This window comes from Heptranchias perlo, chromosome 34, assembly GCF_035084215.1.
Source record: "Heptranchias perlo isolate sHepPer1 chromosome 34, sHepPer1.hap1, whole genome shotgun sequence".
In the NCBI taxonomy this organism is placed as follows: Eukaryota; Metazoa; Chordata; class Chondrichthyes; order Hexanchiformes; family Hexanchidae; genus Heptranchias; species Heptranchias perlo.
Genome location: NC_090358.1, coordinates 11439843 through 11456129, shown reverse-complemented (window position 1 = coordinate 11456129; position 16287 = coordinate 11439843).

Here is a 16287-nt window from a genome sequence, read left to right as displayed (position 1 = left end):
TTTCTTTCTTTAAACAGTCAATACATAGGGAGACTGATCCGTCTGCTCCGCTTTATCATTCCTTGATCAGATAAATATACATTACCAAATTCATCTTGCACCATCTTAACCACTGGGGGTTTAATTTCCTCTGTGTGCTATTTTAGCACACTAGATAATGTGTTTTAAAATAACCAGTTAACCATTGTTAGACAATCACAGATAGGAATTTATGTAAGCATGTTAACGCCAAATTAAATCCCCTTTAATGTTTGCATCTAAGCACATCTCAAGTAGATGTGTTGCTGAGAAAGAGTCTTTTATTAAACAGATTGGAAATATCAAATTTATACATTAGAGTAATACTAATTTAGTCAAGATGTGTATATAAAGCATGTATCTGTGACACTGCCATTGCCTTGTCGGACCAATTGCTGAGTTATGGAATGGAGCTGAGTCACTTGGTGTGGCCATTTCTTTCTGTTAAAAATAGAATCTTTAGCTTAGATGATGTAAGAGGCATCAGCAATCCAAGGGAGAAAGGAGCTAGGCCTGCGTACTCCCACTTTCAGAATGGAAATTATTTATCAGGTTGTTCTTCATGCAGTAGGCTGCACAGCTCCCTCAGCCTTCCTAATCTTTGTTATGATGTGAGCAAGTATTATTGGGGGATGGTGGCTCAAAGCTTAATTCCACCCAACTCTTTGAAAATGGAAAGTCTCATTTCTCTCCTTGATATAGAGATGGCCTTCACCTTTGTCAAAAGCTGTGAGGGACAATCTGATGCCTACTACAAAAATCAGGGGGCTGGCACTGTTCCTAATTTCAACCTCAGCATTCAGTATCCCCATGTTCTGTGCTGTGCAACCCTGGAAATAGCCTTAAGACCCATTCTTTACTAGCTCTGCTGTATATAGCTCACCCCCTTCAGGTAGACTGAATATATGGTGGAGGGTGGAGCTTTTTCTAAAGACTACAGGCATCTAGTCAACAATAGGAAGTAGATCTTCTTGGGTAGCCAAACATAGTAGCACCACAATCTCTCCAGATACTAACCGAGGATCTTGCACTGTCTTGATGCCATTTATACTCTTTTCCTTTCCCCTTATCTACCCCGACTGTCTCATTCTTATAATAAAACTCGACTGTTGCATTACTTAACCACTACAGTGGAATCTGTTTCTTTTCATCAAATTAAACTTGCCAATACTCATTTATATTAACTGTGTGGATTTTCCATTGGTTGTACTGTTTGGTTTTGTGCTGGAGTCTCCATTTTTCCACCCTATTAGTGTACATTCAGTGATCCCATTCTCCAAGTCTTGCTTGAAGGGAGCACAGGTTGGAGAATCAGCGCTACAGTGTTGTAACCCTGTCTCCAATCCGCACTCCCTTTGAGCACAGTTCCCTGCTGGGAGTGTGGGATTGGTGAATTTGCCCTATTCTATCACAGAGGCGAGAAGCAGCTTGGCTGAAAAATGAGCAGCACTGCTCATTGCTCACTGACACTTTAAGCAGCTGATTAATCAGCTGCTCAGTCTCTCTGTTCAATGTGGTGCTCAGAGTGCAAGCATTCTTAATAATGAATCAGTCCTTTCTTTCTTCTTCCAATCGCAAACTGTCAGTCTGAACACTGTTTAAAGTGGCTATGGATGCTGAGGAACACTGGTCAGCAGTACAGTACACATTCCCTGCACTCATCAGCTGGTTATACGGATCGTTTGGGCTACTTGTCAAATGGATCATTGTAACCGGAATCCACTGTATCTGTGGATTTACCTTATCTTCTCTCCTACTCTTTTCAACCTCCATCGCAGTCATTCCCGCACTTACCCGCAACACTATCTCAGAGATGCCCTCACGTCCCTCTGATAGCATCCTGCCTATTCACTTGGGTTACCCAGTATTTATTTAGAAAATTGTCTGTACCGTTCTGTGTTCTCATGGTATGACTCTAGTCCAGCACCTGACTGTCCACATCTAATATACACTGCTCTACTACCACTAATAGTACCAAAGTAGAGTCCATTATGAACAGAATTCGATTTGGGGAAGGAACCATCCAACTGATGCTTTATATTAAGGAGAATCATCTCCAAAGTGGAACGTTTCCCAGAAGCATCTAATCCTTATGATCTCCTCATCTCCTCATCTTTCACTACAAGGCACAGGGCCTCATCAGTTATTTAGCAGCTTAACATTTTGGTAACTCTCATGTTTCTGTTTTATTTTTGTGCATTTTGGAGGATTATAAATTATTCCCAGATTATCCAGTCAAGCTGAATGAAAAGGTGGCCACACATGACTATCAGTATACATGTGCCATTGTTTTTCATCAATAGACTCATTAAATCAAATAAAACACTTTCTTGGCTGGGGGCATTGCTATTGATCCCTGAATACTGTGCCAATGATGAGTGATGAGATAAATTAATAGGATTTATGAGGTAGACAAATAAGTCCAATCTGTAAACACATTCTTTCCAGTCTGATTGACTGAGTGTTGTCTATATTTAGTAAAACTATGTGGAGGGATGGTTGCCAACATTGAATAAATCCTTCCCTTTTTATGTGAGACTGAGCAATATCAAGATATTTTCATAGGAGCCGATTTTCGGGTGGCTGCAGGTGAGTTGGGGGCGGGGGGACTCCTAAAATGGCAGAATCCAACCCACTGACTTCCGGGTTCCCCAGTGATGTGTTTGGGTGCGTGCGCAGCTCCCACCAGCAATTAAAGCCGGCGGGATGCTACTTTACATAGTTATTTAGATGCTTGAGGTACTTGACAGACCTCAATGAATGGAGATTTTGGCAGGGGTGCAATTTTGAAGGATCCTCAGCGTGTCTCCCATGCTGTGGGAAACACTCCCTGTTGGAGCAGATGTGTTTCAGCCAGGAGCCAGTGGGAGATGCAAAGGATTATTTGACAGGTGGGGGGAAAACCTCATTTATTGCAGCAGGGCACTCTGACACTTCAGACAAAGTTTTGGCTGCAACACCTTTGTCTTTCCGCTCAAAATTCTTAATTTATACTCTAAACTCTGCTCTGCAAATACATTTACCTACTTGTGGACCCCCTCAAACTCACACTGTCAGGATGGGGGCGCCATAACTGCATTCATCACTTCATCCGAGGACAAGCAACATCACCAGCCTCACCAGGCACGGCGTCCACCTCCGCCACGTGGAGCTCCACAACACAGTGCTGCGCCACAGGCACCTGCACAAAATAGTCGTGCAACTACACGTACACCCACTGTAGAGTGACCCAATGGGTGGCATCAAGTGTGGGTGTTCATGATGAACCTCATGAAGGGGACTTATTACACAAGCCAGTGAAGAATGGCCAAGACGTGGCAGTAGTGGTGACAATAATAATATTTAATCTACCATTAACAAAAATCAAATATAAATAAAAAACATGACAAACCGTCAAACACCGTTGTGCATCCCCTCTGTGCTCATAAAACCTTTGCCTTATGCTTACGAGTACTCCTACGTGGTGCTTCCCCTGTGGCTGCAGCAGAGGTAGTGGCAAGTTGTTCTTGTTCATGTCCTGGCCGGTTAGATGCTTTGGGCCTATGCCCTCTGGGTTTCGGTGTCCGTGAGGGCCCCTCCAAAGACTGCTCCATCTGCACCTGTGCAGGGGCAGACTCAGCCACCTGGAGAGGAGGCAGCATTGCAGGTACGGGTTGAGAGGGGTCAACGGGTGAGACGTGGGGGCACTTTGAGTGGCGTCCCCACTTCCATGTCCCCTTTCGCCATTATCCCTCTCCTGGGCCAGGCCCACAACACTCCTACCACCCTGCTGGACGACAGTTTGGAGGTCAAGTGTGAAGCCTTGTAAGACCAGTGCCAGAGTATCTGCTTGCCTGTTTAAGGCGGCAGAAAGTTGCTCACCCTGAGTCCAAAGGACCATTGTCAGGGCCTCAATGGATTCATTGGTGAGCCGTGCTTGAAGCTCCATGGAGGCTAGCCTTCCCTCCATCGCAGTCATTCCCGCACTTACCCGCAACACTATCTCAGAGATGCCCTCACGTCCCTCTGATAGTATCTCAGAGATTCTCTCCTGTACCTGTATTACCATTCCACTCATGCAGGAGTTGGACTCCTCCATCCTCTGCGCGATTGTGCAGAGTGCGCGTGGCATCTGTTCCAGCACCTCGCAAATGTGCTGCTGCCCCTCGATCATTCTCCTTTTAAAGGATGGCCCCCAGGGTTCAGCATCTGTGTCCAGCTGAGCAGAGCCTGGAGAAGAGTGTTCCCACCGACGCGGACTCTCCACAGCTGCCCTGCCACCAGTGTCTGCTCATGTTCACGTGTGTGGTGACTCACCATGTGTGACCCCAACTAACTGAGGACAGGGACCAACTGAGGTGTGTGTATCTGCGCTGGTGGATGGCTCGCTCAGATGCGACGGCACCCCCTCAGAGGCCGGCAGGTCCTCTGAGGAATCGCCCTCCACCGTCACAGCGGTCGCTGAAGGCCCTGTAAGAGAACAAAAGGCAATATTAAGCATGATGGCAGATGTTGAAGTGCTGAAGATGGCAAGGCATGTTAACATCATTTGCTATTGTGAACGCTGAATGTTAAAGTTCTGTCACTAGCCGTTTGTCGGGTGGCAGTATCAGCGCCCCCGATGGACAGGCACTCAAGAATACGGCTTAGTTCAAGAGCCTCCTGCTCCGCGTCCGTGAGGACGACCAGATGTTGCGGCCCCCCTTCGGTCTTTGCCCTCTCCCTTGCATTCTAGGCTCTCTTCTCCTATAAGAGGAGAAAGTAGAGAGGCGTGAGTGAGGGATGGTGACGTGGCCAACCGCTGAATGCATTGGTTTGGGTGAGGCTGACTGTGAAGGAGATGCATCAGAGGGTGAGTATGAGACAGAGCCATGACATTGCATGAGGACTGGGTTGAGTGGTAGTGGTGGGATGAGTACTGGGGAGGTGAGTAAGTTCAGGTAAGTTGAGGGTGAGGTTTGAGTGGGCGTGAGGAGTGATGTGATAGAGTAGTGTTGGCAGTGCAGAAGGAGTTGTGGGTGGGGGCAGTGATGTGGAAGATGGAGTGTAGGAGAATGAGTATGTGCCCTCACTTTGGCTGACCTAGTTAGGTCATTGAAGCGCTTCCTGCACTGGATCCATGTGCGGGAGACGTTGCTGCTGCTGGTGACCTCTCTGCCACCTAGAGCCAGGCCTTCTTGGTGGCAGAGGCAGGCCACTTCCTCCCGTCTGCTGGGTAGAAAATATCCCTCCTCCTCCTCACTCCATCCATTAGGACCTGGAGTGAGACATCGGTAAATCTGGGAGCAGCCTTTCCCCTGGTCTGCTCCATTCTATAATTTTGGTTCTTTGCTGCAGGAGCAGCATTGGAGGACTGCCCCTTTAAATAGGGCTCCTCCAGCTGACAGCCTGTGATGCGGGTGTGCAGTCCGCCCGCTGCGCAGGTTGACGACGGGAAACCCGGAAGCCACGGTAAGTGGCTTCAATTTACCCGCGATCGCGTGGGGAACGGACGGATTTTACTGGGTAGGTTACCCAAGCGCCCAGTCGCCCCGCCCCCCCCCCCCCCCTCCCGCTGCCATCCCGCCTCCCTGGTAATATCGGGGCCATAGTAGCATCCTTGGATGTGATATTGGTTTTAGCAGTAATGCCATCTGTCTGCCTTTGAAATATTTATAAAATGCCCACTGTGTGGTTAGTCATACTTTCCAAGGCTTCTCTGTGCAACAGCTTTGCTCACTCCCTTCATCCCACCTCATAAGTTTATCATCTAGTCTTTTGTGGATAGGATAGTTTACTTTAAAAATTGTTTTCATTACTTTTCATTCAGCTGTCTTTACAAACCAACATTATGAAGGAAGTATTGCTTCTCTATTGTAGCAAGGCTTTGCAATCAAGGTTTTTTGGGTGTCTCTTTTGTTACGGTCATACGGCAAGAGAACTGGTTATCACCTGTCTCCTTGAATGAGAGAAATTAGCCGTTTCTAGATATAGACAGTTATGTTTTATTTTTAATGCTTTTACTCTAGCTGATGTTTTCCATTAGCTGTCAATGTTAGGTTTCATGTTGTATGTTTTGACATGTTCTCACATAGGATGATGGTGCCGACTCATTTGGGAGCACAGTTTCATGGGCACCGGTTGAACTGGCATTAGTGTTCCCATGCGGGTAGACATGGTTTCTCTAGTTATCTAATGGTATTTTATAAATTTAGAATTTTATTTTGCTTTTTGTGTTCCCTCCATGGCTCACTACTGCCGAGCGTGGAACTGAGCCATACAAACCAAGAAGGTCACATGTTCGATCCGCACTTTCAATCTCAGGCCTGCCATTTATCAATTACCTCAAGCTCATTGCCAGCTGCCTGGAGCTATTCAATTTGGACTCCTTTGTATGTGAGGGAGGGTATTGATTGATTTTTCGCTTGGCTGGTTTGTGACTTTGACTACAGTTACTCAAACACATTTGGTCAACATGTGGCAGTTGTAACTACTCATAATGAGCCACATTGACTGGTGGCTCATGTGGACAGGGAGGAGTCAGGAATCGGAGGCGAGTTGCTCTCTGTCTTTACAAAGGTGTCAATTTAAGATTGAACTGAAGAGCTCCCCTGGTTATGACAGGCCTCTGAATGCTGGCGTCACATTTGTTGCTCCAGAAAAAAAAAATGCATCCCTCACAGCAGGAGGCAGCATGTGCTTGGACGAGGATTACGTGTGAGTGGAGTAGAACTGAGATCTGGCTGAGGTTGACTGAGGCTTCATGAGGAAAACAAGTTTGGGCTGTTTATCTCGCTTTAATGTGAGAATAGGTAAATCTGTAACATGTAGGGAAACATCATTCATTTTCTGTTAACTCGGGCTTGCTACTGCTAAGGAAAATTTAATTGGTATTAATTACCATGGCACTAATCATGTGGGTTTTAACAGCACATGTGTCAATCCTCCTGGTGCAGAGTTAGCTGATCTCAGCCAGGGTCGCAGTATTTGTGCTGCAATTTCCTATAGGCCTCAGTACCCCTGGGCTAGGGAGGGGAAAATCAGGCAGGGTTCCCACCCCTGATTGCTAACTGCTGGCTCTTTCTCCAAAGTATGTATGTGTGGACATTGGGTAAGCACAGGATTCGACTTGGCTGTGAATCAACCCCTGTCTAGGCTCACATACGCAGAATGGTAACTGGAAAAAAATAGTGGAGGACAACCTGTGCCTATGGTACATTGCCCCAAACGTGTCAGCTCCATCAGGAGAAGATAGGAGAAAATGGGGGAAAAAAATCTATTTTACCTCCTTTTTATCTTTCAGTCAGAAAAACAAATTATGAAAAACTGTGATTTCAATATCAATCCTGTGATTTCAATATCTATCTAATGATCATAAAATAATCAGCATATTCTATATTTAAATTAATTTTTGTCTGTTTCTTAATAACCTTTTTACCAAATTGTAATCCTGCCAGAGATGATCATTCATTCACCATCTTAAATATTATTTTAAGGAGCAATGGAAACAAAACCCTTTCTGTACACGCAATGCTGCCAGTTTAAGATGTAATGCAGCATGAAAGTTGCATTATGTGCTCTACGGGAACCAATATTTGCACATCTAACTGGACTGTGTTAGACATCAGCTGTGAACCATTGTCCATGGCTTTCAACCCAAGCACCTCCATGAATGATCACTGACAAGATTATCTGTGTGGAATTGCCTCCACGGGGTCATAATTGAGTTCTCTCCAGAGGTGGATAAGAACATATGGAGTATATGGAGGATAATTCTGAGAAATGTTACACCACGATTGCAACACAGAGCTATTTGATTGTATCAAGAATTATCACTGAATGTACAAAGTTGATTGAAAACAACAGCAGCAGTCTGAATGGGAGAAAGCGGAAAATAGGTGAAATCCACTCTGGTTATAGAAATGAAGTGAATAATAGGACTGATTCTCTGACAGGGCATTCATGGGGAGGAGCAGAGCTTGCAGGAAGCACCAGTCAGGGAATTGCATGCCCACCATTCAGGCACTGTGGGCCCACAGTTTTCTCATCCAGAGCAGTCAATCAGGGAGCCAGCCCTAATGTGCCATGGGAACTAGGGAAACTCATATCTACATTTGGCTCTTGAAAGCATCACATCCTCACAACTAACAATAACACTGCCCCACCCACCCCCATTTCAGCACTTAATTGTTTCTTAAATAATTCCAAGGGTTTTGCCTCCACTACTCTATCTGGAAATCCATTCCGGCGCAAACTCCATTCCCTAACCACCGACTCCATCCCTCTCCCTGGCCACTATCTGAGGCTGAACCAGAGCATTCACAACCTTGGCATCCTATTTGACCCTGTGATGAGCTACTGACCACATATCCAATCAATCACCAATTTCCACCTCCGTAACATCGCCCGTCTCTGTCCCTGCCTCAGCTCATCTGCTGCTGAAACCCTCATCCATGCCTTTGTTACCTCCAGACTCGACTATTTCAATGCTCTCCTGGCTGGCCTACCATCTTCCACCCTCCAAAAACCTGAGCTTTTCCAAAACTCTGCTGCCCATATCCTAACTCGCACCAAGTCCCATTAGCCCATCACCCCTGTGTGGCTCGCTGATCTACATTGGCTCCCGGTCCGGGAATGCCTCGATTTTAAAATTGTCATCCTTGTTTTCAAATCCCTCCATGCCCTCGCCCCATCTTATCTCTGTAACCTCCTCCAGCCCTACAACCCTCCTAGATCTCTGCGCTCCTCCAATTCTTGTCTCTTGCGCATCCCTGATTTTAATCGCTCCATCATTGGCGTCCATGCCTTCAGCTGCTTAGGCTCCAAGCTCTGGAATTCCCTCCCTAACCTCTCCGCCTCTCTACCTCTCTCTCTTCCTTTAAGACGCTCCTTAAAACTTACCTCTTTGACTAAGCTTTTGGTCACCTGTCCTAATATCTCCTTATGTGGCTCGGTGTCAAATTTTGTTTCATAACGCTCCTGTGACGCACCTCTGGACATTTCACTACGTTAAAGGCGCTATTTAAATGCAAGTTGTTGTTGTTGTTGAGCACTCTGTGTGAAGAGCACTGCCTGATATCAGTCCTAAATCCACATTTTCAATCTGTGTCCCCTTGTCTACTCTTGTAATTTAAAGTAATAGTCTGAATTTACCTTTTATGTTCCTTTAGCCATCTTGTGTACTTTTATAGGATCACCCCTCAAACATCTCCATTCCAGAATGAAAAGCCAAAGCTTCTTCAATCTCTCCTCATAACTCATTCCACTGATACTAAGGATTAGCCTTGTGGTTCTTCTCTGCATTGCCTCCGGTGCTTCAGTGTCTCCTTTGTTTCTCAGTGACCAGAACTGGACAAAGTAATCAAGGTATGGCCTGACCTCAGCACTGTACAGTTTGATCACAACTTCTTGTGACTTATATTCTGTTGTTTTGACTATGTAGTTCGACATTCTATTGGCTTTATTCTTCTTTGCTCTGTATCGATTGGGCACGTTGAGTGTCGGGCCTACGAATATATCTTGGTCTCTTTCACCGCCTTTCATAGCTTGCTGGACCGGGGCATCTCGCAGCGTGCCCTGTTAGTTAAACTTTTTTCTGTCCCCTTCAGCTCAAAATTGCTGTTTGTGGGAGCTTGCTGTGTGCAAATTGGCTGCTGTGTGCCTACAATCCAACAATGACTATACTTCAAAGAGTACTTAACTGGCTGTAAAGCGCTTTGGGACGTCTTGAGGTTGTGAAAGGCCCTATATAATTGCAAGTCTTCCTCTCGTCCTCTCTTTCTCTCTCCCTCCCTCCCTCCCTTCGTTTTTACAATGCAAATGCAGCAATTTCTTGACACTCATGTGGAGGTTGATGGCGAGCTCGGGTTTTTGTGAGGCTAATGGTGGAGTGGCATACATCGTTCAGCAATTTGTGACAATTCGCAACTCAAGGCATATCTCTTCCGTGCCACAACTTGCTTTTTTTTAATGCATTAGTAATGACGTGTGACGTGAACTCACTGTTGTTTTTGCAGCAAATTCTGGGCCAATATATTGTTACTCAATTTTAGTTTTTAGGTACATAGAGTGTGAACTGCAGACTTCTGGCACTTCTAACACCTGAGTTGCATATTAAGTAGCTCAATCCTGAGAAGAACCCTTAGTGAACATTAGATATCTGCAAGCACCACATGCATCTAACATTTCAGAGACAGGAGAGAAGTTCTGATGCAATTGACATGTGACGACAGACGTAGATAGCCCCCACAGAAATGTACATATAACTATTGTATATTTGTGTACTGCTTCAACCCAGATACCAATAACAAAAACTACAGAGTTCCATTTTAAATTCACAATATATTTGCTGTTCTAAAATTACATATCAAAAATATATAGAGATTTTACGGTTTCAAGCATGAGGCTTTGCCTCTGTCTCATGCACTTCTTTACTAAGTTCACTATTTGACAAGGTAGTGTTTAATTTCTTCTCCCACTGAGATCAGTTAGAGCCTTCTCATTACTTTATACAATTTTTAAATCAAGGTTTGTAACAATACTTCATTGTTTTACTTCTACTAAATTACCAACTCCAAGATCCTCAAACCCAGCTGGACCACTGGCATCGAGGCCATGCTGATAAAGAGCATAGCTGCGCTGAACAGGACACATTTTCTGTATCTCTTTCACTGCCTGCCCAGCTTTTGCTTGCCCTGTTCCAGCTTTCTGTGTAGGGTCCTTTTTGAGATTTTGGAGTCTTCCATTTAAGAAATATTTCAGAAGTAAAGGAAAAGGTATTTAGAGTGACTCTCCTTGATTGCAGTGTTGCGATATGGACCTTAAATTGCAGGGACCCACATATAAGCCTAAGCCATATCGTCCAATAGCACTCCAATGAGGCACACCACCACATCCAACAATCAATTGGAATGTAACAGCAGAAATATGTGGAATATTTTGCCCTTTGTATGTTTGCTGTTCTGCATTTTATTGCGCATTCCCACTGTTTTTCCTTTTAATATTTCAGGAAGCTGACAGCACACTGGGAATATTTTTGCAAGTTATGTAGCTAGTTGTTGTATCTAGGATGATTTTCTAATATACTGTTCTGTCCGGGTGCTTCTTTCTTTTGTTAATATGTAAATTCAGAGGCCGATAATCCTGAAAGTCAGTCAGCTGTTAAAACAGAAATTTTTTACATAAGGCTGCTGTGGTTGTGATTTGAGATCTTGTATCGTAATTGCAGCTAAATGGTGCAATGTTCCTTTCAGGATCCTCTCATGAGTTTGATGATTTTGGACCTCACTTCCCATTCCCAAACACCATAGCTGAATCAAAATAAGTACTTAAATGCAACGTTCCAGTGAGATTGCTGATGCTAGTTTAAATGGCAAACTGAAAATGTTAATGCCTTCAATGTAACTCCTTAGATTGACAGTCTCTGCACAATGTTGTTCTTCTATATGAAATTCAATTAAAATATAAATATTTAAAAATGAATAAACAGCGACATTATTTATCGCAGGCTTAGTTTGGAGTAAAAGCTGTCACCCAGCCTACAGAGAAGAACGATGTCATATGGAAAACTAATGTATTTTATTTGGCAGAGACAATGCACTTTTTGCATGTGCGAAGCCTCCTGTGATGGTTTGCTGGCACCAGTCGCCCTGTCGTACCCAAGTGGCCATTATTTTTGTGTGAACTTTGACATTGAATGTTGGCAGACTATTTTACCACAGGGACCATCACAGCCCAAACTCAATCCTGCCCTCATCCAATCTCCAGGAAACACTTCCAGCAGGACTTGCTGAGTAGCGATCAAGAGGAACTGCCAACACAGCATCTACAGAGGATTGAACTTGGGACCTTCCAGGTCTATATAAACTTACTGAGCAATTTCAGGAATCGGGGCTGATGATTAAGTAGCTCTAACTATGATATGAATGAGGCCAGCAATAAGTGTAAACTCTGGGGAATCCCATTCATTTTGGATTATCCTCATCACCTTGATCAAAACAGATTGCAATCCATATGGATGGGGTGGGGTTCAGTATAAATATGGTACACTGATATTAACCTGACAACCCTAGATTTCTGCAGAGTTCATTCATTGCAACCAACTGCGTTTTTGCTGACTAAATGGATATTGATGGAGGATCTGTCCTTACTGAAGTCAGACTCATTCATATCATAGACAGAGCCCCATGCGCTACTTAATCATCTGACTCCTGACATCACTCAGTGAGTTTATAGTTCATACAGAACTGGAAGGTACCAGACTGTATAGCCACTCTGGTTTTTATGTCAGCTGTTGACTGAATGCAGCTGTGAAGCAACATTTCAAATCTGTTGTGTTTTTTTTACACAAAACGTCCTGTCATCATCAGATGAACTTTCACAAATTACATTTGCAGTTGGAATTCAGGGTTAAATTGTAAGCCAGAAAGCTGTAGTGTATATTTTCCAGCCAGTATCAGTTCCACTGGTGCAGAATGCGCAAGTGAGTACCAGGAAATTTCACTGGATCCCTGCCCAATTGCACTGTGCACAATCTGCTGCACAGCCTTTAGGCCATTCTAAATGGGTCAACATTTCATTTTAATACTGAAATGGAGCTAAATATATGTAAATATGAGATAGCATAATTTGGCAGGCATTTGGGATGGCAAAACATGGTGTGCTCAAGTCACCCTTTTGAAGAAGATGTAATGCAAACCTCACTGTGATATTGTGCTCTTAAAGGGACAGGTGCTTTTTCCTACATTTTTTATTTTAATTTTTCTGATGCCTCTTTAGTACTTGTTTGTTCATTTTTCCCTCAAAAAATTCTTTAATTGTATTTTTTTGCTATCAGAATACATATGAATCTTTATGTAGAAACAAAAATAGTCAAATGTTGTCTGCAAAATTCCATAAAAATGACTATAATTGGAGAATTTACAAATCTTCAACAGTGCAGCAAGAGCTTAAAATAGGAAGGGACTTGAAAAGGGGCTCCTACAATACAAATTTCCACAGGTGTTAGGGCATCTTAATGCAAGTTACAGAGTCCCATAGTGTTTGGCAAGTCAAGTTAAAATGAATGATGTGGGTTGGTTTTTAAATTACTCCAAACACCACACTTCGTGGTTGAAGTGCGACAAGGAGATCGGTAAGACCAGAGCTGAACTGTTCGCACTCATCATTATATCACCAACCATATCTGCAGGCCTTGGCACAGCTATCTGGTAATGACAGGGGGGAGCTGCCTCCAAAGTCTTTAGATCAGCATGGAGCAATTGCAGAACAGTGCCATCTGTTGCAAGGAACACCCGTAGTGAACCTGCACCAGAAGGATACCACTGCCAATGGTAGTCAAGGTCTCTGCCACCCTCAATTTTTCTGGCTCTGCCTTCTTGCAAGCTAACATGGGGATCATCTGCAGCATTAGGTACACGGGTATCAAATATTAGTCAGCATGGCTAGCACTTTTATTTCCTTTCCTACTGAATATCCACAGCAGCATGACAGAACAGGCCAATGTCACTGCACTGCTACATTCTCCAAAGTATAGGTGGTAGTCCTGAGGCCATATGGACATCAGGTTCCTGTTCCTCCTCTGTCACTACCACTTGCTTATTCCTTGTTACAATTTAGGCTTCTCCAATTACTTTTTCTCATGCTCGACAAAAGCCAGCTCCCACACGAAAGCCCACACTTCCTACGAACTGACGCAAGACCGTGGGGTAGAATTTCTGCAGTGGTTGTCACAATCAGCCGGCATTTACTTTGACTGGAGATCGGCGAGAACATTTATGAAATTTCACCGGGGTAGTCACTGATTTTCTGCTGAAGTTATGGTGGAGTTTGGGAAAATCCCCATGAAAATTCTACCCCCTTGTGTATAAACTAATCTGGGAGAGGGTGCTCTGGGTAAACAATAGACCTTTTTACTGTGTCTGGATTACGCATTGGATTTCCACTATGTGCCCATATCACATCAGAAGATGATTAACGTCAATCACTTCAGACATTTTTGTTACAAACCAAGGTACCAAACAGGTTTACTAACTAGTAGAGTAATAAGCAGTAAGTGAGTTATTGAAGTCAGTTCAAATAACACTGCAGCTTTGAACCAGTTCGTCAAAGGGTTAAACAGACAAACCCATCATCTAAGTTGTTTTGTAGATCTTTCTAAAATTATAGCCAAATGCTTTTTTCAGAAGGGTATTAGTCGCACATTGTCCACTGGCTACAGTCTTTGTCAAAATTACATCGGCATCCCACTTTCAGAGCCATGCCTTGTCTCCAGCTAGGCTGTTTTCTCAAAATGGCTGCCCCCAAACTTCCTGCTGTTGCAGCCATTTAAATATTGCGACTGCACTGGATTTCCCTCCAACCCAGAGGCTGGCTCCCAATAGACAGTGCAAATAGCACTGAGACCCCACCTACTATTATGCAAGGAAAATTGGGCAGGTTTACAGCTGGGTAACCAGAACCAACAGAAGGTATTTGGACACTAAACCCAATGTTGAGGAAAATCTAACCCTTTGAGCATTACATTCAAAAATGCTTCAGAGAATGAAAATGGGAAAGATCCATCCTTAGGATCCCTGTTAAGCGCTAGTGATTGTAAAGGAAACCTGCATGGAAACCAGAAAGTCTAAATGTTATTAGTGGAAGCAATACTGGGATTCCTTGGGTCTGCATGAAACTCCCTAGGCACTTATGAGGGTCAGCAGTAACTAATCTGAAAATGCAGAGTGCTTCTTAGATGTGCCCTCTGATTATTATACCCCTTTTCTTTCTCTTGCCTTCTCTTGAACAGTTTTAGGAGCTGCCCTATATTTGTGCTGAAAGGATCACAACATATTTCCGATCTCTACTAAAGTCATACGCACAGCCACTGTGATTAAAAATCCGCAACACCATTTGTAATCTACTCCAATCTCTGCAGCAGAGAAGAGGCTCATTCATCAGTGAAAGACTGAGGCTGGATGTATTGTTTCATTGTATTCGAGTAGTCAAGCCCGAACAATAGCAATACAGCTGTCAGCTGACACTTTGCTTTCTGAGTTTCTGCTGGCCTAGGGTTTCCAACACTTCATAGATTCCTTTATGTAACAAAAGGGAAAGAAAATTCCAAACTATTTGATGCTTTTAAGTGTTTGAAGTGAGACTGACCGCGATAAATGTGTTTTTTAAATAAAGCAGCATACCACAGTCTGGTGAGAAAAGATTTGCTCAATGTGAGCTGTACAGTTATTAAAAGGGCAGTGTTGCTGTTAAAGCTACCTTGCAAACCTTTTTTCTTTATCAATGTAAAACTGCAATAATGTAACTCGTAAGGAAAAAAATTGTTACATTGCAAAAATGTTACTTGCACTTATTCCTGTTGTGTCAAAAAGGTGTACAGCTCTTCTGACCTTCCTCATGGTAATAATCCTCTTTCAATAGTGGCTGTGTTTGGGAAAAGATTGTGTTTGGGGTGGAGGGAATTGAGAGCTATGAATGGGAGAAATAAGTGTGGGAGGGATATATGAGTGGCTATGTTTGGGTTGGTGGGGGAGGGGATGTATGAGTGGGTATGTTTGTGGTAATGGGTGGGGGGTGTATGAATGGTATGTTTGGGGTAATGGGCAATGGATTTATGAGTGGACACGTTTGGGGTGGTGATGGAGGGATAGCTGTTTTTCACAAAGATGTTTCTTTTAGAACATAAAGACATTTTTGATAAATCGCTCAGTGACTTATCTATTGAGTAGCTGAACCATACAAACCAGGAAGGTCCCAGGTTTGAACCCCAGTAAATGCTGGGTTAGCTGATTTCAGTCATGGTGATAATGAGAGCATATTCAAGATTCTTAAGGGATGTTGGATCCCAGTAATATATTTAAGGTTGCTACAAACTCTAGAATCAGGGTACACGGGCTCAAGCTTAGAAGAGTGTAAGTGGACAGTTTAGATTTAACTACTTTACGCAAAGATGGTGAATGTGTGGATCAGACTACACAGGGAGGCAGTTGTGACTGGTTCCTCAGGAGGGAGCCCCCACTTTTCCATCCTACCAGGAATATTCGAGTATGACTACTTGGGGTCAAGGGCTACCCCATTCTAAAATGGCTGATGACACCATTTATCCCTCCCAAGCATTAGAGCAGAGATCAGCACCCCAACAAGTTAGAAGGACTTATACCTGGTGAAACACACAGCACAAGTCAGCAGGAGCATTTAGTGCTGGCAGGAACAGCCAAAGCGATAACTTGCCGGAGGGCAATGTCCTCTTCCAGCTCTGCTGAACGGGACAGAGATGCAGACTTGGATCATTGTCTGCATCTCTGCAGACAATGA